The sequence below is a fragment of the Bactrocera dorsalis genome, chromosome 3, assembly GCF_023373825.1.
Source record: "Bactrocera dorsalis isolate Fly_Bdor chromosome 3, ASM2337382v1, whole genome shotgun sequence".
Classification (NCBI taxonomy): Eukaryota; Metazoa; Arthropoda; class Insecta; order Diptera; family Tephritidae; genus Bactrocera; species Bactrocera dorsalis.
In genome coordinates this window covers 46,941,214-46,967,713 of record NC_064305.1, presented here as the reverse complement: position 1 = coordinate 46,967,713, position 26,500 = coordinate 46,941,214, and the positions used below count along the sequence as shown (strand labels likewise).

Sequence of the window (26,500 nt, the reverse complement as noted above, 5' to 3'; positions counted from 1 at the left end):
GAATTTGTAGGTTCTCCATTTTAAGGTTTTTCCACCTGCAAGTAATTTTTCTTCTTAACATTGTTTTATGTTGTTTTTGTGAACAATCCTGCCAGTTTTAGTTTTAACGGTGGTATTGTAATTCTGCGCGACAATTTCTTTCCTAAATCTAGGTGATAACTTAGTTCCTAATCTTTTATCTATCTTAACAAAAATTTCATCTCCTTCAAAATATTGTTTGGGTGGGGTTCGGTTTTTATTGTGGTAGGAAAGATCTGCCAATTGCTTATCCTGAAGCCTTTTTTTCGTTTCTTCTCTTTTCTCTTCTATTAGCCTATGGTCGCTACTGACACGTCTTTCGAAGAAGATTTCAATTGGTTTTTTCCCCGTTGTTGAATGAATAGTGTAGTTATATTCTTTGGTTGATTGTTCCAAAAGTTCTTGGAACGATCGGTGGGTTTTCTCTGTTTGCAGACAACGCATAATCTCCTGTAGAGTAGAATGGAAGCGCTCAACCTGACCGTTCGAGCAGCTTGTGTAAGGGGGGGTGCGATATATTTTGGTGCCAAATTCGTTTTCTATCATAAAGTTAATGGACTCGGAGTTAAAGGATCTTTCATTATCTATTACCAACGTTTCCGGTACAAGGAAGAAAAGAATGTCCCTTAAAGGTTGCCTGATACCCTCTGTTGCCTTGGATTTAATGGGTTTTGCTATAGCATATTTTGAGAATTTGTCCATTGCTGTCAGAACTAGTTTTTTGCCAATCAATAATATATCTACGTGGATTATTTGTCCAGGGAAATTAGGTATGGGTGTGGCTTGTAGCTGCGGCTTTGATGGGTGGCGATCGTACTTGTTCTCCTTACAAGTAACGCATTTTTTTATTATCTTCTTTATTTTATTCGCCATACTTGGAAAATAGAATTTTTCTAAAATTTGTATCTTATTCTCTTTGCAATTTCTATGCGCCCTCTTATGTTCATTTATAATAATATTTTCTTGCTCTTCTTCGTTTGTTATGTCTTCCACTTGGAATTACGAAAACCTAATCTTATATTTGTCAAAGTGTAAGGGGTAGATTTCTTGAATCTTTCCCATAATGTGCTCCTCCGTTTTGATGCAATTTATTACGGACGGATTTAAATATCTTTTTAAAATAGAAATCAAATTTTGTTCGCAGTAATCAGGTTCGGTTACTAGTTATATGACGGTGGTAGGTGGGAAATATGATTTTAAATTGATATGTCGATGTTACATCCCTATTTAAAAATATTTGATTTTTAAACGCGTTAATCGGTGCTTCTACGCAGTATATTAAATTGTGGGATGAGCTATCATCCGAATTTGTCGCTATTGATAGCGTATGCAAATCTGATTCTTGGTGTGGAATTCTTGACAGTGCGTCGGCCACGACGTTTGTTCTACCTAGCTTATAGTGCATTTCATAACTATATTCTTCTAATATTGCTTTCCAGCGTTTCATCTTGCTATTAGCATTCTTGTTGCTTAACGCATAAGTTAATGGTTGGTGATCGGTGAATATTTTTACTTTGGCCGATCCATACAGATAATTTCGAAATGAATTCAATGCCCAAATGATGGCTAGCATTTCTTTTTCATTTGCGGCATAGTGCTCTTCCGCTTTGCTTAATGTCCTAGATAAAAATGCTATTGGTCTATCTGACTGAGACAATACTGCGCCTATAGCGAAGTTGGACGCATCCGCGGTCAGCTCAAACTCTTTGCTGTAATCGGGATACGTGAGGATGATATCCTCTGAGGTGAGGGAGTTTTTTTATTTTCCTGAAAGCTTCTATTGCTTCCTTATTTAAATTTATTTTTATATGAGTGGATTTATTTTTTGACGTACGCCCGTCTTCCCCTCTTGAAAGAGTTGTTAGGGGTTTTGCAAGTTTAGCGTAGTCTCTTATAAAACGCCGGTAGTACCCTGACATACCGAGGAAGCTGCGAAGTTGTTTTAAATTTTGTGGTTGTGGAAAGTTTGAAATGGCTTCAACTTTTTTTGAGTTGGTTCTTATGCCCACCGGTGTGATTACATATCCTAAGAACTCTACTTCTTTTTTTAAAAATTTACATTTTCCTAAGTGAACTTTCATATTAGCGTTTTCTAATGTTCGAAGTGTTCCTCTTCTGTTTTGCTAAAAACGATTATAACATCAATATACACGTAGCAACATTTCCCTATGTGTTCTCTTAATATATCATCTAATGCGCGTTGGAAAATAGCTGGCGCACTTTTTAGACCAAATGGTAGTCGAGTAAACTCGTACTTCCCATTGTTGATAGAGAAAGCAGTTTTCTCTATATCAGATTTTTTTAGTGGAATCTGGGAAAACCACTTTTAAGGTCGAGAACTGAGAAGAAATTGCTATTACCTAGTTGAGAAATTACTTCTGTGATTTCCGGAATGGGGTATCTATCACCGATCGTTACTTTATTTAATTTCCTATAATCAATGACCATACGGTATTGTTTATTTCCTGCCTCGTCTGGCTTCTTTGGTGCAATCCACACTGGGGAGTTGTACGGTGATCTAGATGGTCTAATTATACCATCACTAAAAAGCTTTTCTACCTGAGATTCCACCTCCTGTTTCAATGCTGCAGGATATGGATAAAATTTCGTGTAAACGGGGGAATCGGATGTTGTCCGAATTTGTCCGACAACTTTTGTTGTATACGTTAGCTTTTCGTCGGGTTCGGAAAAAAGATTTGGGTATTTATTTACGATATTTTCCACCGTGTTCATTTGATTTTTTGAGAGGCTTCCCTCATCTATATTAATTGCATTCACTCGCTGTGAGGGGAGCTGTTTGAGGAGAACTTTAAAGCCGTTACTTAAAGTCATGTAACTTTCACCAGTGTATATAATGGCTTTAAATTGCCGAAGGGTATCATTCCCTAAAATACCGTCAAATGTTTTGAGAAGTGGCATTAGATAGAATTTAATTTTATCCTTAAAGTTAAAAAGTTGAACATAAGTGTGTTCGCTGATTTTTAAATTTCCCGCAATAGATTTTGCAAAAAAGGGATTGTCATTTTTGATTCTTTTTTTTTGCCAGCTCTGGCTTAACATAATTATTTTTACTGGAACCTGTATCCACTAAAAATTTTAAAATTCTGCCGCTCTCCGCCTTTACTTCGAAGAAGGGGAGCGAAGAGCTCATTATCCTAAAAAATGGATTTCGCTTGGTTCACCAAATTGTTCGTATTCCTGTGGAGCTGTGTCAATGTGAAATGTTCGTTGCTCCTTCCCTCGTTGTTGATTCGGAAATTGTTGCGGTCTCTTGCCAAAGTGCTCACTTCCTTGGGGTCTGTTCATATAGTTAACGCGACGTCCATGGGCTCTGGATGTGGCTGCGGTTTCGGAGGCCTTGTGGGATTATTATCGTGGTGAAAATTGTTATATTGTTGTTGCCTTGGTTGCCAAGTTGTCCGCTGTGGTTGGGGTAAATGCGCTAGCTGGGGGTAAAATTGGTGCCTATGTGGCTGCGGAAAATTCCTTTGTGGCTGTGGAAATTCCTTCTTGGAGGTAAGGCTGGAGGCTGTACTGGTTTTGCATTGTACGCATGGTTCATACGAAAGTTTTGGTTCTGCAGTTTTAAACAGAGATGAAGAGCCTGCGGCAGGTCTGCCGGCTCTCGTATTCCTAATAGTCTAGGTAAATCCCCGTTAAGCCCTCTTATAAAAGTATCTAATGCTTTGTCTCTATATGCTTGAGTCAGCATGCGAAGAGATTCGTTGCCCATATCGAGACAACCTAGTTTATTTAGTATCAATGAGAGGTGGCTATACACCTGTTGATAGAAATCTGAAACTGTTCTATTTGCTTGGACCAATGTGGTCATTTGATATTCTAATGTTGACAAGTCGCGCTTGTCACCGTAGTGCATAATTAAACATTTGGAAATTGATGGCCAATCAAGTGGCGTATTGTATGCTTCTAATGCCGCATCGGCATTGCCTATTATCTTGTTCCGTATTACGCTTAAAATTCCGTAATACTTCGGTGTCCCGTTTTGAGGTTCATATATAGATAAAACCCGATCTACACTTTTTTTCCATGAGTTGAATTCTCCTGGATTGCCAGAGAATTCCTTTAGATATTTGACGAAGTCAGGTATCCTATCCAATTCGCCTAAGTTGTTTCTATGTTCTATGTCTATTGTTTGGTCCGTAATGTCGGTTGCAATTGCATTTGGGTGTAATGCCGCATGTACCACTTGCGGTCCCTGTGTCTTTACTATGTCTGAAGCTATACTAGCTATGAGCCTGGACAGGTCGTCGATGCTTAATTGTGTATTTGGAGATGTCTGAGGGGTATTAGGTGCCGAATTAGGAGGAAGGATTGGAGGACGGATTAAATTATTGGGGTTCGCTATTTGTATATTTTTTAATATTCTCAGTACAATATTATTAATAATATATTAATATTCTTAATACAATATAATTCTTAAATGGATATAATGTCTAAGTATAGTTATTGTAGTCTGCTTCCACTTACAGGATTGCTGGTTATTCTGTTGTCTTTGCTGCACTTCTGATAGCATTTCTATTAGCTGGATATAGAATCGTCATCCACTTGCTGAGCTGTATGTGTTTATTGCTGGGGGCGTTGTTGTTGTATTAATGCTTGTTGTTGCTGCTACTCCTATTGTTGTTGTAGCCTTTGCTTTTTATTTTATTTTTTCAAATTATCAACTTGCTTTCTGTGGCGTTTTTTGCCTTTCTCTTGTTTTCCGCAAAATTCTTGCTTGTCTTTTCACTACACTGCATTAGTTAAAAAATAATTTTCCTATTGTTTAATGCTTTTTCCACATGTTTATTTGCTTTCTGTAGCGTTTTTTTTCTTAATTCTGCTTGCAGATTTAGTTTCTTATAAAATCTTTTCGATTTTTTTTTAGTTTTCACACATCGTTAGGTTTGTATTATTGCTTTGTTCATTCTTTCACTTGAGCACGCTTTTCTTCACTTGTTTTTGGTATTTGTTACACTTGTCGTTTTTAGTTTTGCTTCAAATTTTATTCATATATCTCCACGTTTTTTATACACATTTGGGGTATTGTCATAGATTTCTTAATTAACAGATAACACTTTGTGTGTCTTTTGCTTTTCGCTTTTAACGCTATGGCACAATAAACTTTAACATAAGCAAGTTGTATTTGTTTTTATTTTATTTTTTTAATTTAACTTTTCTTTTTTTTCACCATAGAATAGTGGTTTTTCAGTGATTTAAACACTCGCGAATAGAGTTGGCTAGCAACTAGTGCTTCCCGTTTGCTTTTCGCTACTAGGGGGCCTTTCTTCCTCTATTGTTTATAGCTTTTTAGCTCGGGCGCCAGTTAAGGTTTTTAGCTATTGAATAACTAAAAAAAATATTTTTTTCGCAGCGCTGCATTGGGGCAGCGTTACCGCGTAGCTTTATTGAGTAATTAGAACTGAAAATTGCTTAACCAAAATTAAAATATTTATACTTAATTCTAACTTAAATAATTATAAGTGGCGTGATTCGCTTCCACGAATCTTATGCTGCACAACAGGTAGTGCAGCCGCTGACCATGCACTTTCTGGTGCATTTCGGTCACACGTGCCGGAAGTTGTAAGTTGATGCTTGAGTAACAAGTGTTGTGTTAACTAGTATACTAGTCAACGAATCCTGAACCGTTATAGCACAACCAGTGAAAAATGCTACTGCCTTCCTTCCTCATCGGCAAAATGTGTGAACAGTGAAAAAACGTGGTAGAAACGCACAAATCAGCCATCTTTGTTTATTTTCATTTGAACATTGTTGCCATTGCTCAATGCGCATATATAGTTTTGAGCACATATTTGTTTTCTATAACAATTTTTTACAATATAAAATATCAAAACTGAAAACAAACTATTAAAAATACAAGACAGGTCGTGCCAGCTGACTCGGTCCACGATTTTACGTTTTCACTGGCTGTGCTATTAGACCTACCAGTTGAACATCTTTCAGTGGGACTCCAGTGCTGGTAGGTAGAAACACTACAGTGTTCAATGTGTACGGACGTGTTTTTAATTCGCTCCGTGAATTCTGTGATTAAAACGCAAACCAGCAAAAATTAACAAAACAAAAAGTGATTAAATGGAAAATAAATAAATAGCAAACAATGCACACCAGTTGTTATAATTAAATATAAATTGTACACAAAATAAAAAGTAAAAATAAAAAAAGAAAAAATAATCACAAACAAAAATGAGTGCTACTCAGCCTCAACATCAAGGCCGTAGGCATTCTTTAAATGCCTACTTTAGCTTTGTCGAGCCAACAACAGTAACTCCTGACAAAAACAAAATTAACGGCGATGACTCATCATCGCAGCGATCAGCTGAAAGAGCAAGTAAGCAAGCGCAGCCAGCAGAAGCAGCAGAGAACAGCAAAAGCGCAACAACAAATGCGCTGACAGCAACCAGTATGCAGGTACCAGCAAGCACGCGGAGAGCGAAGGAAAACAAAATGCAAGGTGAGAATGTACCAAGCAAAAAAGGGCCGTCTGTTCAGATAGGTATTGATCGCTATATTAACGTAAAAGTCCAGTTAAATCAGCGGTCAATACCAAAAAATTGCAATCAGGCACGCCAAATGGTAAAAAGCCAGAAATCATAAATGGCAACAGATTTGCCATACTATGGTTCAGACGACGATGCGAAGGGTACCACCACAGTCGTTAATGCCAAACCACCTCCAATATATCTGCGCGAGCGTAGCAGTAACACTCTTGTTGCGAAATTAAGTGGAATTGTTGATACTAACAATTTCCATTTAGTGTCTTTGAAAAAAGGCAATATAGATGAAACAAAAATTCAGTCCTACACTGAAAAAGTTTCATCGAAATCGTTAAATTTTTGTCAAATAAAACAAGAATTACTATTCATACCAACTGAAGAGCTCAAAAGGCCTAGTTACTGTCATAAAAGGTATAGAGTCTTCGGTAGACTCTAACGATGTGAAAGAAGCACTGGAAGAAGGGGGTTTTAGCATTAAATCAGTAGTAAATATTTTTAACAGGAAAAAAGTCCCACAACCAATGTTCAAAATAGAACTGATGCCAAATTGTAACCAACTAAAGAAAAATGAAATACACCCGATTTACAATATAAAATATCTGCTCCATCGCTGAATCACCGTTGAGGAACGACATAAGAGAAATGGTCCAGTACAATGTACAAACTGCCAAGAGTATGGACACACGAAAGCATATTGCACTCTATGCAGTGTCTGTGTGGTGTGTATTGATCTACATCCTACTTCAAAATGTACCCTTTAAAAGAAGGATTTAAATAAAAAATTCAGCAATTGTGGCGGAAATCACACTGGTAACTACAAGAGTTGCCCTGTATATAAAGATTGGAAATGGAAGTTGTCACAGGACATTCAAGAACGTCGTAACCAAATGTTGAATATTCCTCCTAATGAAAATATTTAAATCCCCGTCCATATTTCAAAACCAGTTAATCCTAAAGACAACGCTACACAATGGAGCTATGCAAACGTGGTGAAAGGCAATACTGCACAAATGCAATTGCCCCAAAACCAACCAAATGGAAGCGTTGAAACAATGATTTTCAACCTTATCCAATGTATGACACAATTTATGGCTTTAATGCAAAATATGATTCAAGAGATAATCAAATCACAAAACCAAATGTTGCAAACTTTTTTAAGTAAAAAATGAGTGTATTGAACATTTCTTTATGGAATGCTAGCGGTGTTAACCAACATAAACTGGAACTTATTAGATTTCTGGATGAAAATAATATTGATGTTATGCTATTGTCAAAAACTCATCTTACGAACAAAAACAATTTCTTCATATCGGGATTTAGGCTCTATGTTACAACCCACCCAGATGGAAAGCCACATGGAGGAACAGCAGTGTTAGTTAGAAAACGGTTAAATCACCACACATTAGAATCTTATGCCACAGGGCAATTACAAGCTACAACAATAACTATAAAAAATTGCTGCGGGGACTTAAACCTGACAGCCATATACTGCCAACCTCGATTTAAAATTACAGACATCTAATTTAAAGACTTTTTTGGAACACTAGGCCATAGATATCTAGCAGGTGGAGATTACAATGCAAAACACACATATTGAGGCTCACGACTAATTAGTCCGAAAGGACGACAGCTGTATCAAACTGTTATAAATAGGCACAACAACCTTGAAATAATATCTCCTGGTAAGCCGACATATTGGCTTAGCAATTGTAAGAAAATACCAGATTTAATTAACTTTGCTGTAATCAAAAATATAGATAAATCGCACATAGCAGCTGATACATGTACTGATTTATCTTCTGATCACTCTCCTGTACTAATAAAGTTATGTGAACAACCCATATTCGTTAATCCAAGAGTGAGTCTAACTTCTAATAAAACGAATTGGCTAAAATATAAAAAATACGTCAGTAGCCACATTTTATTGAGAAAAAATATATACAGGAAGAGATATTGACGAAATCATAAGAGAAGTCAATTATATAATAACCAGCGCAGCTGTCTTAGAAACACCAAACAAAAACTATAAGCCGCTTGGGCCTAGAAAACTCACAAATATGGAAATAAAAAGGCTTGTAAATGAAAAAAGGCGTGCAAGACGTGAATGGCAGATAAATAGCTCACCTTCCACTCAGCTTCAATTGAAATCTGCTGCAAGTACATTAAAATGAGCGCTTAAACGTGAGGAAGAATTGAACAGCGAAATGTATATAAAGAAGCTGTGTCCAAATTCCAACAAGTAAAACTCCCTTTGGAAAGCCCAAAAGTCCATGAAGCCACCAACTGACTCCAACATGCCTATACGAGACTTGGGTGGAAATTGGGCTCGAAGTGACGAGGAAAAGGCAAATTGTTTTGCAAATCACCTAGAAAAGGTATTTCAACCCAATTTGTCAAAGAACACCTTTAAGCTGTCAATCTTACCTAACACAGCTAAAGAGTTTCTCGAGTCTTTTAAGACTTCACCTTCTGAAGTTATTGGAATCATCAAAGAATTTAATCCAAAAAATGCTAATTGAGTTACCAATTATTGCTGTAGAGGTGCTCTCTTTGCTCTTCAGTGCCATTCTTAGTTTCGGATACTATCCAATTTCATGGAAATAGTAGCAGATTATCTTGATAGATAAACCGGAGAAAGACTTAAGACAGGCGTCTTCATACAGACCAATCAGTCTTCTACCTTGTCTTTCTAAAGTATTTGAAAACGTATTACTATCAAAGATGTCTCCTTTCCTCCACGAAAATAATACAATACCAATGCATCAATTTGGATTTCGTGCGAAACATGGCACAATAGAGCAAGTAAATAGAATTTCTAACGAAATAAGGAAAGCATTTGAGCACAGGGAGTACTGTTCAGCAATATTTTTAGATGTAGCTCAGGCGTTTGATAAGGTGTTGCACTAAGGTCTTTTATATAAGATTAAAAAAATCTTACCTTTAGAATTGCATAAAACATTGGAGTTTTATTTAAGCAATAGACAATTTATGGTGAAAGTAGGAGATTTCATATCGGATGAAAGATAGATAAGGGCTGGTGTACCCCAGGGCAGTGTTCTAGGTCCAACACTATACATCATATATACAGCAGATCTTCCAACAGCTAACAATGTATTAACTTCAACTTTTGCGGACGGCACAGCTTTAGTGAGCCGTAACAAATGCCACATTTTAGCATCAAGAATATTAGCGGAGCATTCAAGTTCTGTCGAAGAATGGCTAGCTAACTGGCGAATAAATGTGAATGAACAGAAGTGTAAACATGTTACATTTTCGCTTAGACTAAAAATGTGCCCGGCAGTAAAAATAAACAATATTTTAGTACCCCAAGTGAACGAAGTAACATATCTTGGTATTCACTAAGATAGAAGGCTTACGTGGAGAAAACACATCTCTAGTAAAATAACATGTATGAAGATTAGAGCTGCAAATTTAAATTGGCTTTTAAATGAAAACTCTTAACTTAGCCTAGACAATAAAGTGCTTTTATATAATGCGATCATAAAGCCGATTTGGATGTATGGCGTTCAACTGTGGGGTACGACCAGTGCAACTAATATTGATATATTACAAAGGTTCCAATCGAAAATGCTTAGAACAATTACGTGTTCACCGTGGTACATGCGTAACGAAAATAGCCATAAAGACCTAAACTCCGAGATCACCCAAACCTTTTGGCTAATGCTTTGGTGCATTCCTGCGATTAAACACGCCTTTAACCTTCCTATACCCGCGCCAAATGTTTTAACACCTATACCCGCGCACGGTGTGACAGACCGAGACTTTGACTCCTCTTACCTTTTTATTTTTCTATAAAACCGTTTATATTTTTTTTATTTTATAGGAACTAAATGATGTAAAAAAACAAAAAATATCAGTTGTTAGCGTAAATTATGTATTACTTTAATGACTATCAGTCTTTCCAAAACTTTCCAAAAAAAAATATGTACGAAAAACTGTTTCGTCGGTCTCACAGACATGTGCGCGGGTATAGGAAGGTTAAAGAAGAGACATGCCTGCGTATTAAAGAGCAAGGTATCACCAAAACAGCTCAATCACTTGCTTGAGCCTGTCAAGTTTTTAAATAGATTTAAGATTTTATTGTTAGGCTTAAAAAAAGGCAGATTCTTCTTCTGTTCTATTTCAAATACATACTTATGTATGTGTACGCATATATTATATGTATAATGGGAATTCCATCGAGTACATATATACAAAAAACGTATGTATATGTGTATGTAAGTTAATACCACCAGTTCATATTACATGAACATATCTTTTATTTGTCATAAATATGTATGTAACATGACGCTAACGACCCATATGGTCCATATGAAAACATTGTACTTTGCTAACATGGTCCGCCTTAAGTGGTCCCAAAATGTAATTCATAGATAATAAGATGAATCTTTCCACTTGTAACATATCGTCTGTCTCAAGTGAATTGTAGATATATTTCCTAGAATGTAAGATTAATATTTGTATCTAGGCTTAAGCAAAATATTGTATTTAAGAAAACGTAATAAAGAAAACGAGGCAGTTGCCCACAGTTGCCCACGAGACTCAAAACAAAAAATTAATTTGTACGTACTCGGTGGAATTTCCATTGTTTACTCATCGAAAATTTGTAACATACGCAGATGTTCAACGCTGATAAATTTTTTGCCACATGATTCAAATCAATCCAGCAGAAAAACTCGTAGTTTCACATCGATTCAAACGACCGTTGCAACGCTATGAACTGACATGATACGATTTGAACCGAAGCCAGCCATACCGTTTACTCGATCGTGATTGCCGAGGAACAGATTGTCCGTGCTGCATCAAATCAGTTGACGCTGGCGGGTACTCGATTTGATCAACAATGTTGTCTATGATGAACTGAATTGATTTGATTGTGTTTTTAGCGTGATTGTTTGTTCTGATTTAATCGTACTCGTTGCAGCTCTCTGCATGACACCTTCCGAAACACGTGCATGTATGCACTTTATCGCTTTCACCGCCGATGAGTGCCAATTGAGCTCCGCCATGAAATAAATTCGTCCACAATTAGAAAAGAAATTAAAAAAAAATTGTCCTCACAAAAGGCACCAAAGTGTTTAATAATTAATTTACCGGTGGATAGAGTTCTCAATGCTTTATTGGGTTTATACGATTGTGAATGGTTTGTTTGAAACCAAACCAGAAATGAATACAATCTACTGATAATCAGTGAAGAGGGACTTACTACATGTCCTCCGATATTTATAGGAGTACAAGAAAATGTAAAATACCATAACTTTAAAATATGAATAGACAAAGATAACTAAATTAAAAATAGAAAGCTGAAGTAAAACAGTATTACCAGGTTAAACTTAACATTATTAGAAAATTAACTAAAAACTGCAGTAAATGATCTCAAGCAGCAATAATGCACTGCACAGTAGAGTGTGGTGTATTTCTCAATATTGCCTATCTCACGAGTAATTTTATTTTCTTGCCATTATTGGCTACTAGACCTTGCAAATCTTGAGATATTATTGATATATTTGTTCACCATATTTTCTTTAGAAATAATAACAGACTTAAGTAATGGAAATATTTTAAGAGAACTGTTAATTCAAAATTAAAACATCTCTCCGTACAAGTTGGTTTTTGGCTCACTACACATATGTACATAAGTACTTTAGCAGTTTAGGGCTAGACCCTAACCAGATATATATAAATGAAACAAATTTAGTTAATATATAAAATAAAACAACAATAAATTTTAAAGTGTTGAATTAGTTCTTTTACTAAAAAAATTAAAAACTTATCGAAGACTTGCTTATTAAATAAAATATCAACATTGGACTTTACCGAATAAGAACCAACATAATAAAACAAGATCTAAAGTCGGAAATCTACACATCGGGCTTAAAGTAAGGGCCCTATTATGAGTTGCATTCGACCTTCGACAACGATCGAAAATGCTGGTCGAACGAATTTGCATTTGGTATTACGACGCTCATTCGTTGAAGATTAGCGTTATTGTGAATTGCAATCATTTTGAATGTTCACGATAGCATACATCTGTCAGATAAAACTAACAAATATTTTATAAATAAAGAAAATATAAATATAAGTTAAAATAAAATATGACTAGGTCTGAGTTGTGGTTTGCCGATTCTTCAGAGGAGGATGAAAGCTTACTGGAATTGGCTAGAAATAGAAAGAAGCTAAGGGACACTTCCAATCCTTTGGAATTGGATTCCGCTACGTAAGTACAATGCTATTTGTTAGAGGTTTCTACATGTTCAACATTTAGGAAATTTAATTTGTAGATTTATAAAAAACTTCCGTTTGTCGAAAGAGGCGTTTGTTGATTTGCTGTCCGCTACAGAGGAGATGCTGCAGCGATGCACACGAGCGAAATCTATTCCCAATATACTAAAATTGGCAACAGCTTTACGATTTTGTGCTCAGGGATCGTATCAACTTAGTATAGGGAATGAAAACATGCTTGGACTTGCACAGCCCACGGTGTCTGTGGTACTATCTGAGGTACTCGATGCCCTGGAGAATTTCATTTGCCAAAGATGGATAAAATTCAATTATACCGAGGCTGAAATGCAAGAAGCAAAATCACATTTTTATAGTAATACCAGATTTTCTGGGGACTTTCGGCCTGCATAAAATTAACAAAAATAGTATAAATTAATTATTTGTTACCATAAAGCAATAAATAAACGCAAAAAACCTACATTTTCACAAATTTCCATTCACTACGCTACGCTGTCGATAGGTAAATTCTGTTCGACAGCCATTTCGATGCTCAACGAAAATTTCGACAGGGTTGCATAGCTCATAATACGAATTTGACATTCGATTTTCGATTTTCGATAGCCAGCGAATAGCGAAGATCGAATGCAACTCATAATAGGGGCCTAAGTCTTTTATATTCGAAAGCTTTCCATACTCGTAGATTTAATTTTTTCATGAGAATCCTGGAAATGTGTTAGTAGGAATCGACTATCAAACAATCAATGCATGTAATGCATACGTTTTTAACAATTTACTTGATTTTAACAATTTTTGTGAATTATAATTATAGCACTGCAGCAGTTGTGCTGATACATTTTTTTTCTTACACGCTTTGCGGGAGCACGATGGTTCATCTACAAAAACAACAGTTTTCTTTAGTTTACATATATCATAACACCGTACTTGAGGAAAGGATTTGGCGAAATGTGGCGATGATTATTTTTGCGGGTAAAAAAATTCAGTTTTCACACTTGTTTCAAATAAAAAATCCTTCGTTTGAGTATGAGATAAAAATTAGATAATTAGATCGACAGGTGACATAGTTCTTGAGAAATCTTGCTCACCGCAACTGTCCTTTTTAAAAATCATCGGTTTTGATATAATCGCGTTCAAAGTACGTCACGTACTTGGAAGCGCGTTGTTGACAGCTGTAACTTTAGTTTTAGTGCTCAGATCTCTATGAAATTTGGAAGAAATAATATTAAAAGGATATACCTTAAGAAAATGCAATAAAAAATATCGATATTTCCAAACCACACAAGTGTATATAACCCTTAATACATTACCGAAAAACCCCAATTTCTTAATTGTGAATAGTTTTATAGTCAAATGTCTTTCTGCTAATCCTATTAAGGGGCTACACCAGTGTGACACTTTCAAAAAAAAATTTTTTTTTATTAGCTTTTCCGATAGAATATATTTCCGTAAATATGCTGTGAAATCGGGAAGGTCGTTTCTTGAACAGTTTTTGGATGGCAGCGTTCTAAAGAGCGACCGCTCGGAGGTGAAAACATACATATATAAGAGAAACTTTAAACGCCTTTTTTCTCGAAACGACATTTTTCAAAATTGCTGGCATCATAACTCAACCAGAAATTGACCGATCGACTTCAAATTAAAACTGGGTATAGTTGAATACATTACGATCTTTTTAATTGGTTGAAAATTGTCAATTTCGCATTAAAAAAACGACAATTTTTTTCCAAAAAAAAAAACGATTTTTTTTTTTTCAAAAATACGCAATTTTCTTAATTTTTGATATTTTTCAAAGATCGTAGTTCATTGTATAGAAAATAACTTTAAGTTTAATAAACTTTCATGTCAGCAGTTGGGGCACTTTTTTTTTGGCACCTCCGAAGACAGCCCCTAACTCCGTTATTTCTCAACATTTTTGTAAAAAAAATCTTAAAATATACCTTATTACGTTCAAAGAAGTTCGAAATATTCAACAGCGTACTTTCTCTTAAAACAATTCATGAAAATCGTCTAACTTTTCATGCGTCACACCTGGTATAGCCCCTTAAATTACAAAAAAACTCATAATATAATTAAACAACAAACATTAAAAACTTACACAGCTGGTTTTGGTGTTGTTTGTTTATTTGTCGTGAAATTACTAAATTTTGTGCTTTGACTTTTCAAGTTAAATATTAACATTTTTTTAGAATTTTAAAATTTATTTACTAGCTATCAATCTAAAAGAATACAATGTTTAAGCAAAATTGTTACACTAATCATGTGTGCTTGCATGGACAGTCCTTGTTAAATTTTAAAACATATTTCGCAACAAAAAAATGCAAAAACAAATATTCAAAAATTCAAAAACTTTTTAAGGACGAACGTTTTTATTTAGGTTAATTTTGGTAATGTATTCAATAAGAAAAAAGAAAAACAACACCAATTGCAGAATCTAGTGATATATGGATAGCTGATTCGGTCAATTTATTGTGACTATTGTGAATTAGCGCAGCTTTATAATTTAAAGAGAAATTACAAAAAACTTTTAAAAACTTCTTTTTCTTCTTCCGTATCCAACTCTCAAGTAATTGCTCAAGAATAAAAAATACATTATTCCTTCAAGTAATTTTGACAGCTGGTTACGCATTGTGAATGATCTACACTAGAAGAACAAGAGAGAATAAACAAAGAAAATAAACTGTGGGCACTCACATATGACAACACTATTTTTGTCAGTTAGTAATTCTCCGTACATTCTTGGAATTTCAGCTTAAACTGAATTCTTAATTTTTAGTCTTAAGAAGCCTCACTCTTTATCCAGACGCCAACGAGGTTACAAGTATTCATACAATAAATAGTTTTAAATATATTGCTACGAATTTACTGCTTGCTAGTTCACTTTGTTAGGTTCGTATCTCTGGATTGACAAATAAAACCAAAACTGTTTAATTTAATTCAACAACTCTTTATTTCACAACTCGTCTACACTATAGCAGTTTACTCTTAGCACTGATTGATTACGTTGGCACTGCCACGCACTTCTCGCTGATGCCGACGTGTCCTTCTAGAATATTGCGTCTGGAAATTACCAGAACATAATGCTATACGGCGCCAGACGCAAGCAGACAGCCGCGGCGCCAGACTCAGCAATTGTTTAAGTAGACAAGCAGACAGTGCGGCGCCAGATGTCTATTGTTTCGACAAGCAGACCGCCGCGGCGCCAGATGTCTACAACAAGACAAATGCTATTCCATATACCTACAGCTATTGTTCATAATAAGGGATGCATATAGCAATACAAATACAACTTAATACTACTTTTTGTAATATATAATTGTGGTGTTTCATTCGCCACATAATTGGTGACCCCTACAATTGAACAGTACACGTTAAATGAACCAACAACAAAATTGTGCAACCAAATCGAGCGATTGGTGTCCAGATTCGCAAGACGAGAACCCCACCGAGGAATTTTTTGATACAAACACAACTTCCCAGCTCCCACCACTACAAGCTATGCACATCGACCGATTCGAACGAATCGAACTACCGCCGTTTTGGAACCAGCAGGTTCAATTGTGGTTTGCTGCCGTCGAAGCACAGTTCCAACTCAGAAAAATAACAACGGACGCACGAAATATTATGCAGTAACAGCTCGCTTGGATCAAGAAACACTTATCGTGGTTGAAAACATTATTTCTAATCCGCCCGAAACAGATAAGTATATCACACTTAAGGATGCACTGCTTAATCATTATGCCATTCCTCAGGAACGCCGATTCAAAATGTTGCTATCCGGCGTCGAACTACGTGATCGACGGCCGTCTGAACTGCTGGCAGAAATCCACCGCCTGGGAGGAAATCGTTTAGACGTAGCATTTGTGCGCACCATTTGGTTTGACCGTCTTCTTCTACAAATACAACTAACACTTGCTGCCACTGGTAAAGAAAACAACACTATTCAAGCGCAAACAGGAGATCGCCTCATGGAAGTTCAGCGAGGACATGAAAATCCCGGTATAATGGTTGTGACCCACAAATTCGCTGCTGGCAGTGACATCAAAAAACAGCTTGACGAGTTGGCACGGCAAGTCGAAAAGCTGGCTCAGAGGCTCGACAAAGCATCATTCAACGAAAGCAATCGCAATAAAAATACACGTCACAGGACAATGCTACAAGCTCAATTTGGTCAACGTGCCAAAAAGTGCACACAGCCCTGCACGTTTCAGGGAAACACAAACGGCCCCCAGTAGACACGGCGTATGCTGGTGGCAACATAACACATCGCCGACTATTCATTTACGACCGCATATCAGGTACGAAATTCCTCGTCGACACTGGCGCGGATATTTCGGTAACTCCACTTTCCGGTAAAAACAAAAAAATGCCAACATCTTTTCGACTGCAAGCTGCAAACGGTAGCGAAATCGAAACCTAAGGGGATAAGGCACTCACCCTCAACATAGGGTTACGGCATCCGATCCATTGGATATTCTGCATAGCTAACGTACCGTATCCAATCATCGGCGCAGATCTCATCCATAAATTTGGATTAGTTGTGGACCTCAAACGTGGTCGCTTGGTAGACCCTAATTCAGACTCGCACAGTGTAGGCCATTATGCAACCGCCCCCATTACAGCGGTCACGGCCCTAACCGAGAGCAACAAATTTACGGCTATCCTCAAAGATTTTCCAGAACTATTGGGAAACCCCTCGAACCGCACAGCCATCAAACACTCGGTCAAACATTTCATCCCTACTACCGGACCACCGTGCATGCAACGTGTTCGACCGCTATGTCCTGAACGCCTCAAAGTGGCCAAAAAGGAGTTTGAGCTCCTAATCGATTTGGGTCATGCCAGACCGTCAAATAGCCCCTGGGCTAGTCCCTTACACATGGCCAAGAAGAAAAATGGAGACTAGCGACCATGCGGAGACTATCGTAGACTCAACTAAAGAACCACTCCCGACCGGTACCCAATCTCGCTTCTTCATGATTATGCCACAATATTAGCAGGAAAGAACATATTTTCTACATTCGACCTCAAGCGTGCGTTTTATCATATTCCGGTGGCCGAGGAAGACATACCAAAAAACGCCACAATAACCCCGTTCAGGTTATTCGAGTTCATCAGCATGCTATTCGGGCTCCGAAACGCGGCACAGTCTTTTCAGCGCTTTATCAACGAAGCACTCACGGGCCTCGATTGCGTTTATGCTTACATCGACGAACTGCTGATAGCATCTTCCAGTGAACAACAACACATACAACACCTACGATTAGTATTCCAGCGACTTGGCCAATACGGCCTGTGCATTAACGCGGAAAAATGTATTTTGGGTGCTTCTGAAGTCGACTTCTTGGGATATAGAATTTCGAAACTCGGTTCCGCACCACTTCCAAGCCGAGTCCAGGCGCTACGGAGTTTCCCAAAACCTAAAACAATTTTAGAGCTAAGAAGATTCCTCGGCACAATAAACTTCTACCGACGACACATCAGAAACGCTGCCGCTGCCCAAGCACCTCTCAACAAGTTCTTAAAAGATTCAAAGAAGAAAAACGATCGCAGACAAGTACCTTGGACAGCAGAATTAGAACAAGCTTTCATCTACATCAAGGAACAACTAGCAGCCGCAACCCTCCTAGCTCATCCATTACCAGCCGCCGAACTTCGGATTACGTGTGACGAATCTTGTACTGCGCTGGGAGCGGTGCTAGAGCAGAAACATAAAAACGTTTGGAGGCCACTTGGATTTTTCTCGAAAAAGTTGTCACCCGCAAAGATTAACTACAGCACAAATGATAGGGAATTGACAGCCGTATACGAAGCCATCAAGTACTTTAGGCACTGGGTTGAAGGTCGTGAGTTTGTTGTCAGGACAGATCACAAGCCATTGACTTTTGCGTTCCATCAACAATCGGATAAATCTTCACCTCGCCAGATCAGACAGCTAGGATTCATCAGCCAATTTACGACTAACATTGAATACATCTCCGGTTCAGACAACAACGTCGCTGACACCTTTTCACGCGTTGAAACGACGCATCTACCAGCAGTTGTTATTGACGCTGTCCCGAGCGCAGGCCTCGGACGATGAGCTGCAACAACTTCTTGCAAATAACGAAACCTCATCAAGGTTCCAAACGCTTACATTTGATCCCAACGGGCAGACTATTTATTGTGACGTTTCAACAAATAACATCAGACCATTCGTACCAGCACCGCTACGTCAGAAAATCTTCCAAACTTTACACAACCTCGCACATCCCAGCGGCAGAGTGACAGTGAAACTCATCACTCAAAGATACGTGTGGCCATCAATGAACAAAGATGTTACGCAATGGGCTCGAGAATGTGTCCCATGTCAACGTTCCAAAATAGGTCGCCATGTACACACAGCACCCGCCATATTCCGGACGAGAGATTCGATCATGTCCATTTGGACCTAGTCTGATCATTGCCGGACTCTCACGGATTCAAGTACTATGGTCGACCGATTTACGAAATGGCAAGCACGGTTGCCAACACGTTCTACTCCCATTGGATCGCCCGCTACGGATGCCTCAAGTTGCTCACTACCGATCAAGGTACCCAATTCGAAAAAGCGCTTTTTACAGCTCTAGCACGGTTAATCGGCGGCAAACGTATTCGCACTACGGCATACCACCCAGCAGCCAACGGTCTGGTAGAAAGGTGGCACCGCACGCTCAAAGCCGCCATCATGTGTCATCAAATCTCTCAGTGGACTTAGGTTCTACCAACAGTATTATTGGGATTGAGAACTTGCTACAAGGAAGACTTAAAGGCATTTCCCGCAGAATATTTGTATGGGACAACACTCCGGGTTCCTGGCGAATTTTTCTCAGATGGACATCCACCGGGAGATTCCCAATTTTTCCTTGAAGGTTTTCGCTCATATATGAGGAAAATCAGACCAGGGCCCTATTCCACAAAACAACTTATCAACTTTTCACTTTGCACTTATCAATTGATATTGTACTGCAAAGTGAAAAGCGTTTCTGTTCCAAAATATTCTTTGCAAATCTCACTTTGCGTTGAGCATATTTTGGCAAAGACTTTACGCTCTTTCCGCTCAGTGCAAAGTCTTTGCGCTTTATTGGCAAAGTCTTTGCGCTTTATTGGCAAAGTCTTTGCACTCTCTTGCAAAGTGAGTGTGCAAAGTGTTCCACAAAGCGTTTTATCAAGTTTGCATTTTCACTTTGTCACATATGAGTTGTTAAAATGAGCCTCAAAATACAAATTGAAAAAAAAACTTGCTGTTTTAAATGTAATAAAAGAAAAAAAAGCATTTTATTTGCTAGTTATCAAAACAACAGAGTAAGTATTTTTTAAATAAATAATTGTAAATTTCAAGCATATTTAAGTATACATTTCTTTGTGAAGGTTAACAAATTAGATAAACAGGCAGCATGGGAGGATGTGTTAAAAAAAGCCCAATCCCTACAACTGGCGTCAGGACAAAAAACATGGACCTATGCAAGGGACAGTTTGTTTGGGCTCTGGAAGAGCCGGACAATGGTAAGTACAACAATTTATTGATTACACATAGCAAATAATTATATTTGCATCATTTGTTGTTGTTGGAATTCTTATATTGTGCATTGCTAATAACTAACAAGCATGTTGTTGACAACAACAAAACAAAACGTCATCATAGATATTGTTGTTGTGAGTTAACAGTGCACTCAATCAACAACTCTTGCTGATAACAATCGGTTTAACCAAAATATTACTCATTGCTATGTGTACTAGAGTGGGTCAATTTTTTTTTCGACGAAGCGATTATCAAAATCGTAAGCTACGATGAATTCTAAGAAAATTTGCCCAAGAAACCATGGCTTTAAAATCAAAATCGAGCTTCCGGTTTTTAACGAGAAACTTTTTGTATTTTTGTGAATTTAATTTTGTTAATTTGCAGAGTAAAAGGGATAACGCCCGAAATACTGGATAAGGAGGTGGGAAGGACAAGGTAATGGATGAAGCTGACTTGGCCATCATCGATAGTCTGGAATCAGACTGAGCTGTGGTAGATGGTTTGAATTTGCCAGAAAGTTATGGGAAATCAGAAAATCTACCGTCAGCTGAGAATGATTCCAGAATATCTATTTCAGAAGAAACAATTGCCAATCCACCTCTAAACCCAAGAAAGAGGAAGCGCTCTACCAAGTATCCAAGTGAAACTTTGGATAGAGAGAAAAAATGCCGGATGGAGCTCCTTGAGGTTGAGGTTTACTACCGGAAACTTCAATGCCTAAAACTGCAGAGGGAGCTGCTACTTCCACCCTCTGCTATCACACTGGGAATTGCAACGTCAGAAACAGAAAATGTATCGCGTCTGTTATTTGAGGAGGTTTGATTACCAAAGGCTAATTTTTCATTTGTGCATATTTGATTTCTAAACATTTTATTTTGAAATGATTTGTGATAAAAGCAAAAAGCTCTGAAATTAATAAAATGATGTAAATAAGTACAAAAATACTTCCTTTATTATTTATTCTCTGAGACCTTAATCTCAAACCCAAAAAATGCCCCAAAAAGATACAATGCTTTTGCAGTGGAAAAAGGTCATCGCCAAAACACCACTTTTATTTTAAAACAATACTATAATAGTTGGCATTAGGTAAAGTATTGTAGCAGGGAAGTAACCCTTTCCATTCCACTCTCTTGATCTATATTATTAAGGGCATCATTTTCTTCTTCAGCATTTTCATCCAATTCCTCGCTTTCATTGTCAGTGTCTTCACTGGGTTGCATATTTTCACTACTCCTTCCGATGCTACAGGCAATATTGAGTAAGATGGAACAAACTATGACTGTCTTTCCTGCAAACTCAGGCCTCAGTCGCAAATAATTTAGACACGGTAATCTTTCTTTAAGAATGCCAAAACTATTTTCAATTATAAGGCGTGTTTTTTTGTGGCAACGATTGAAAACTTCTTCAGCAGGATTATCAATTTTAATGATTGTGCAATCAACGCAACCACACACAGAAGGGAATCACTGACATCATCGGGCTATCGCACTGTTTTTTGAAATAAAACGTCTATTATAATGTCGACAACTCTATGGATGGTTCTGCAAACTGTGGATTTTGCAACACCATGCAAAGCTGCAACTCCATGGTACTGGCAACCATTTCCGAGCCAATGTAGGCACAGTAGCAGTTGATTTTCAGCCGACAAAGCATGATTGCGCTGTGTATTGTGCTCTAATTTTTGTTCAACATTATTTAAAAGAAAATCCACCTGGATTGGATTTAAACGGAAGCACTCCTTAAAATTGAAATTTTGTGGTCCCGAATCTATCGATCTCTATAATTTCTTGCTTTAACCGCGTCTTAACTAGTGTCGAACAAAAACTCACGTCTTAACATTTTGAAAGCTTGACTAGTAGTTATGATAATATGAATTTGCAAAGCAAATTTTTGAAAAACTTATCAAATTTTGCTTTGCAAAAATAGAGTCAAATTTCATAGTTCCGTGGAACAGAAAGCTTTGCAAATTGACGAAAAATTTGCAAAGTACAAAGTGAAAAGTTGATAAGCTGTTTTGTGGAATAGGGCCCAGTTCCTTCAACCCACCATTGCCGTCAGAAAACGTTCTGTTTCAAAGAACTGTCAACATGCACCCATAAACGACCACTTGATCAGCCATATTCAGGCCCACACAAAGTGATCAAAAGACTTGATGAACGTGTTTTTGCCATCGAGGTTAACGGCAAGGTTATAAATGTAAGTATCGAGCGCCTAAAACCAGCTCATTTGGCCAATGATGAAGTATTCGACAGCACGCCACATAGTCGTATTCTCACCTATGTACCAAAGGACCTGAAACATTTGCACCCGCGCTAGGATCTGATATTTAAACTCAACCTCAAAAAGTCCAGCAAGTCTTTATTTGGGGGAGTATTGTGGGCACTCACATATGGCAACGCTATTTTTGTCAGTTATAAATTCTCCGTACATTCTTGGAATTTCAGCTTAAACTGAATTCTTAATTTTTAGTCTTAAGAAGCGTCACTCTTTATCCAGACGCCAACGAGGTTACAAGTATTCATACAATAAATAGTTTTAAATATATATATAATTGTGGTGTCTCATTCGCCACAAAACTTTGTACGTAATATGTGTGTAGTAACATAAATATTTTCATTGCGTTTTAAGGAATGTTGTTGACGATAGGTAAGTTTTATACAACATTTCAAAATGAAATATACTTCATAATAACGATTTTAACTAATTTAGGATAAATTTAAAGATTACTTTGAATTTCCTTCAAGAAGCAATTGTTGAAATGACAGTTCATAGTAGTGATTTGAAACTGATCCACTCTAAATCTCTCCATGCGACTCCGATTTTGCGCCATCTATTCGTCAGCATTGTAAATCTATTACATTATCACAGCTGATTTAGACACTACAAACAGAAAAAAATGTAAACAAACAAGCGATGAATCTAATTTCATCTGAAAATCGACTTCCCAAATAAAGAAATGCGTCCATAATATCCATTATATGGAAAATATTTAAAAGAACACGGCTTTTATTTCAAAAAACTTTATTAAGCGATGTGAATTCTTAATTGAAAAAACAGCTGTTTTTTTATCTTTCTAACGGCGGTGAGAACGGGCTGATTACTGAAGGGCTTATATGTAATCTAATCCCTTAAAATTATCGGTCTGAACATTGTATAAGGAATGTTGTTGATGATTGGTAAGTTTTGTTCAACATTTCAAAATTAACTAAACTTCATAATAATTATTTTAACTAATTTAGGATGAATTTAACTTCGAATTTCTCTCAATAAACAATTGGTGATTAATTGTTTCTTTGCAAAACCAGCACTGGCAAACACGCATTTTATTGAAAAAAAAGTATTAAAAATTGGTACTAGATTTCTTTAGAGCTGCATACTATACTTTAGAGCTACATACTTTATGTAGCACAAGAAAATTTCCTGCGGAAAATTTTCTTTACCATTTCTTAAGCGTTTTTTTTATATGAAGTTTTTACATTTCTTGAGAGCTAGATTCTAAGCTTTAATGGCGCAGACACTGTTTACGCGGTTATAGCCGCGTTAACAACAGGTCGCCAATCGTTTCTATCTTTAGCAATTTGGCGCCAATTCGAGGCCCCAAGTGCAGCCTTCTCCACCTGATCTCTTCAAAGGAATGGAGGTCTTCCTCTGCTTCCACCTGCAGGTACTGCGTCGAACACTTTCAGAGCAGGAGTCTTTTCATCCATACGGCATAACCTAGCCAGGGCAGCTGCTGTTTCTAAATTTGGTGCGCTATGTCAATGTAGTCTTATAACTCGAATCGTTCCATCTAATGCGATATTCGCCGTCGCCAATGCGCATAGGAGCATAAATCTTTCGCAGAACTTTTCTCTTGAAAACTAATAGCGTCCACTCATCAGATCAACGTAAGTTTACACAGAAGTATTAATTTTGCGGGGATTGCAAATTCAGACATCGCGGCATTAAACAGATCCTTTTCGTGCTGTTAAAACCAGGGCCCGAATCGCGGCAGTCGTGAGCGAGCAAGTAATCGTATCGAGTAAAATTTCGTAACGTGTCGAGTGATCCGCACACGATACGAAATGAATAGAAATTTTATGAAATAACTCCCCTGGTGTAGCTTTAAATGAGATTTTCAAATATATTGAAATACGAAACAAAACAAAATAAAAAAGTATTTGAATTGGAATTGAACGTAAATATTCAATATACATACGTTTATATTACAATATGTGTAATAAAGTGTATATAAATTTACTAAATTTTTTTTTGCATTCAATAAAATGAACCCTAACGTGTTTTTTATACAAGTTCATCCGATTCAGATGAAAAATATCACCAAATGACCTTAAGGTTCAGGATTCGTAATAAAAGTAATCCCATGGCTTTACCTGAATCCTAAGAAAATTTTTAATTATACCGTTTAACTTAGTATAGATCTTATTATTTTAAATCATTTGCAGATTCAGGAAGCGGTTTAGACTGACTAAAGACGCATTTACTTTCATCGCATCGGAAATAAAATTTAAAGGGCATTTATCAACCGCAGTACCACCAATGCTTCAATCAGCCGGTGGGCCAGTGGAAAATTTTTAGTAATGATAAAAGAAGTCTGTATAGTCCTGAAAAGGTGGCAAAGTTCGGCAATGTATGTGTAGCGTTGCATAACATCTGCATACAGTTTAAAAATCCAACATATTTCAAATATTTTGTAAATGAAAACAATAATACAGAAATAGATACGGGAAATGAGACTTAATTAACTAAATTGATCATAAAATTAAATATCATATTATGCTGTACTTAGATAATAATTGAGTTAAACGTTCAAACAACATTTGAATTCATATTTTCTTTTAATAAATATATTTTCAATAAAAACAGGAACTTGGAATCAACATGTCGTATATATTGTTAATCTGCAACTCTACAGCTTTGCTTTGCATATCTGCTTTATGTACCTCTTCTTTTATTTGCAGCGATCTCTTCTTTAAAGCAATTAGTTTCTCAAGATTTTTCTTCTACTGCAACATCTATCCCCGTAGCTTGGAGGAGTTGCTCTTCTGCTACAGTTAAAAGCTTTTCCTCGTACTGACCATCACCAGTCTATTGTTTCGAGGCTTTGTTGAAAGAACTTTTCTTTTTTATATTGTGCTTTTGATCAGTAAATACCTACTTTTGTATTTTATTATTATTTTAGTCATCTATTATTTTATTTATTTATCTAATATTATTTACTTGTATTGATCTTACTTTTCGTCAAAATTTAGCACCTTTCATCGGCGCGGCAGAGCTAAGTTTTAGCGTCAATGCATCCCATAGCTTATTTAATGCAACTTTGCCTTGCCCACAATTAGGCAAAATATTTTTTGCTAAGTTCTGATGCTGTAGCATAAAATTACTCATCACATTTTTTGACGCATATTTATTTTGCTTACATTTGTTCTTAAATCATTAGTTATAATTATAATACATGTTAAATAAACTCAATAAAAGAAAAATGACTAACATTTTACCTCCGATTATTTTTAACTGATATATTCAAAACTCTTTTTTTAATTTGTACTATAACGTTTCTCAAATAGCTAACGAGCGAGATCTCGATTCTTTCGTACAAACGAGAACACGTTATCGATCGAGGAAATTTCAAATTTCGAAAGAGCGTATTCGATAGCGAGTACAAGGATCCGAAAACAAAAAAATATTTGAATTTCGCTCGTTAACGTGTGCCGCGATGCGGGCTCAGTTTTAAAAAGTGATAAAGAGAGAGACCTTCTTTTCACGGACCTTTTCCAAGATTTGACGCATGGTGAATATCTGTTCAGTTGTTGAGTTGCCGGGCCTTAAGCAGTTTGCTGACGGTAGGCTTTAGTCTTTCACACAATACGCTCGGATAGAACCTTATTTGCGATGTTGAGGAGGCTTATCCCACGGTAGTTGGTGGAGATTGTAGGGTCTCCCTTTTTGTAGATTGTGCAAACCACACTTAAATTCCAATAGTGGGCATGCTTTCGTCTGACTATATTTTATAAAGAAGTCGATGCATGCCCCTTATCATCTTCGCCGCCGAGTTTGAATGGCTCGGCAGGCAATTCATCGGCCCCCGCAGCTTTGTTGTTCTTCAGACGGGTAAATGCTATTCGAACATCTTCATGGTAGGGCAATGGATTGCCTCATTTTTTCGTAG

General features: G+C 37.0%; 1 long non-coding RNA gene across 1 annotated transcript; it reads left to right on the top strand.

Moving 5' to 3' along the window:
- The first annotated feature begins 7,510 nt into the window (after positions 1–7,510).
- LOC125777226 (uncharacterized) lies at positions 7,511–13,254 on the top strand. The gene is made up of 2 exons (XR_007422186.1): positions 7,511–12,771; positions 12,836–13,254. It is a non-coding gene; the product is annotated as an uncharacterized LOC125777226 (long non-coding RNA).
- Positions 13,255–26,500: the final 13,246 nt, after the last annotated feature.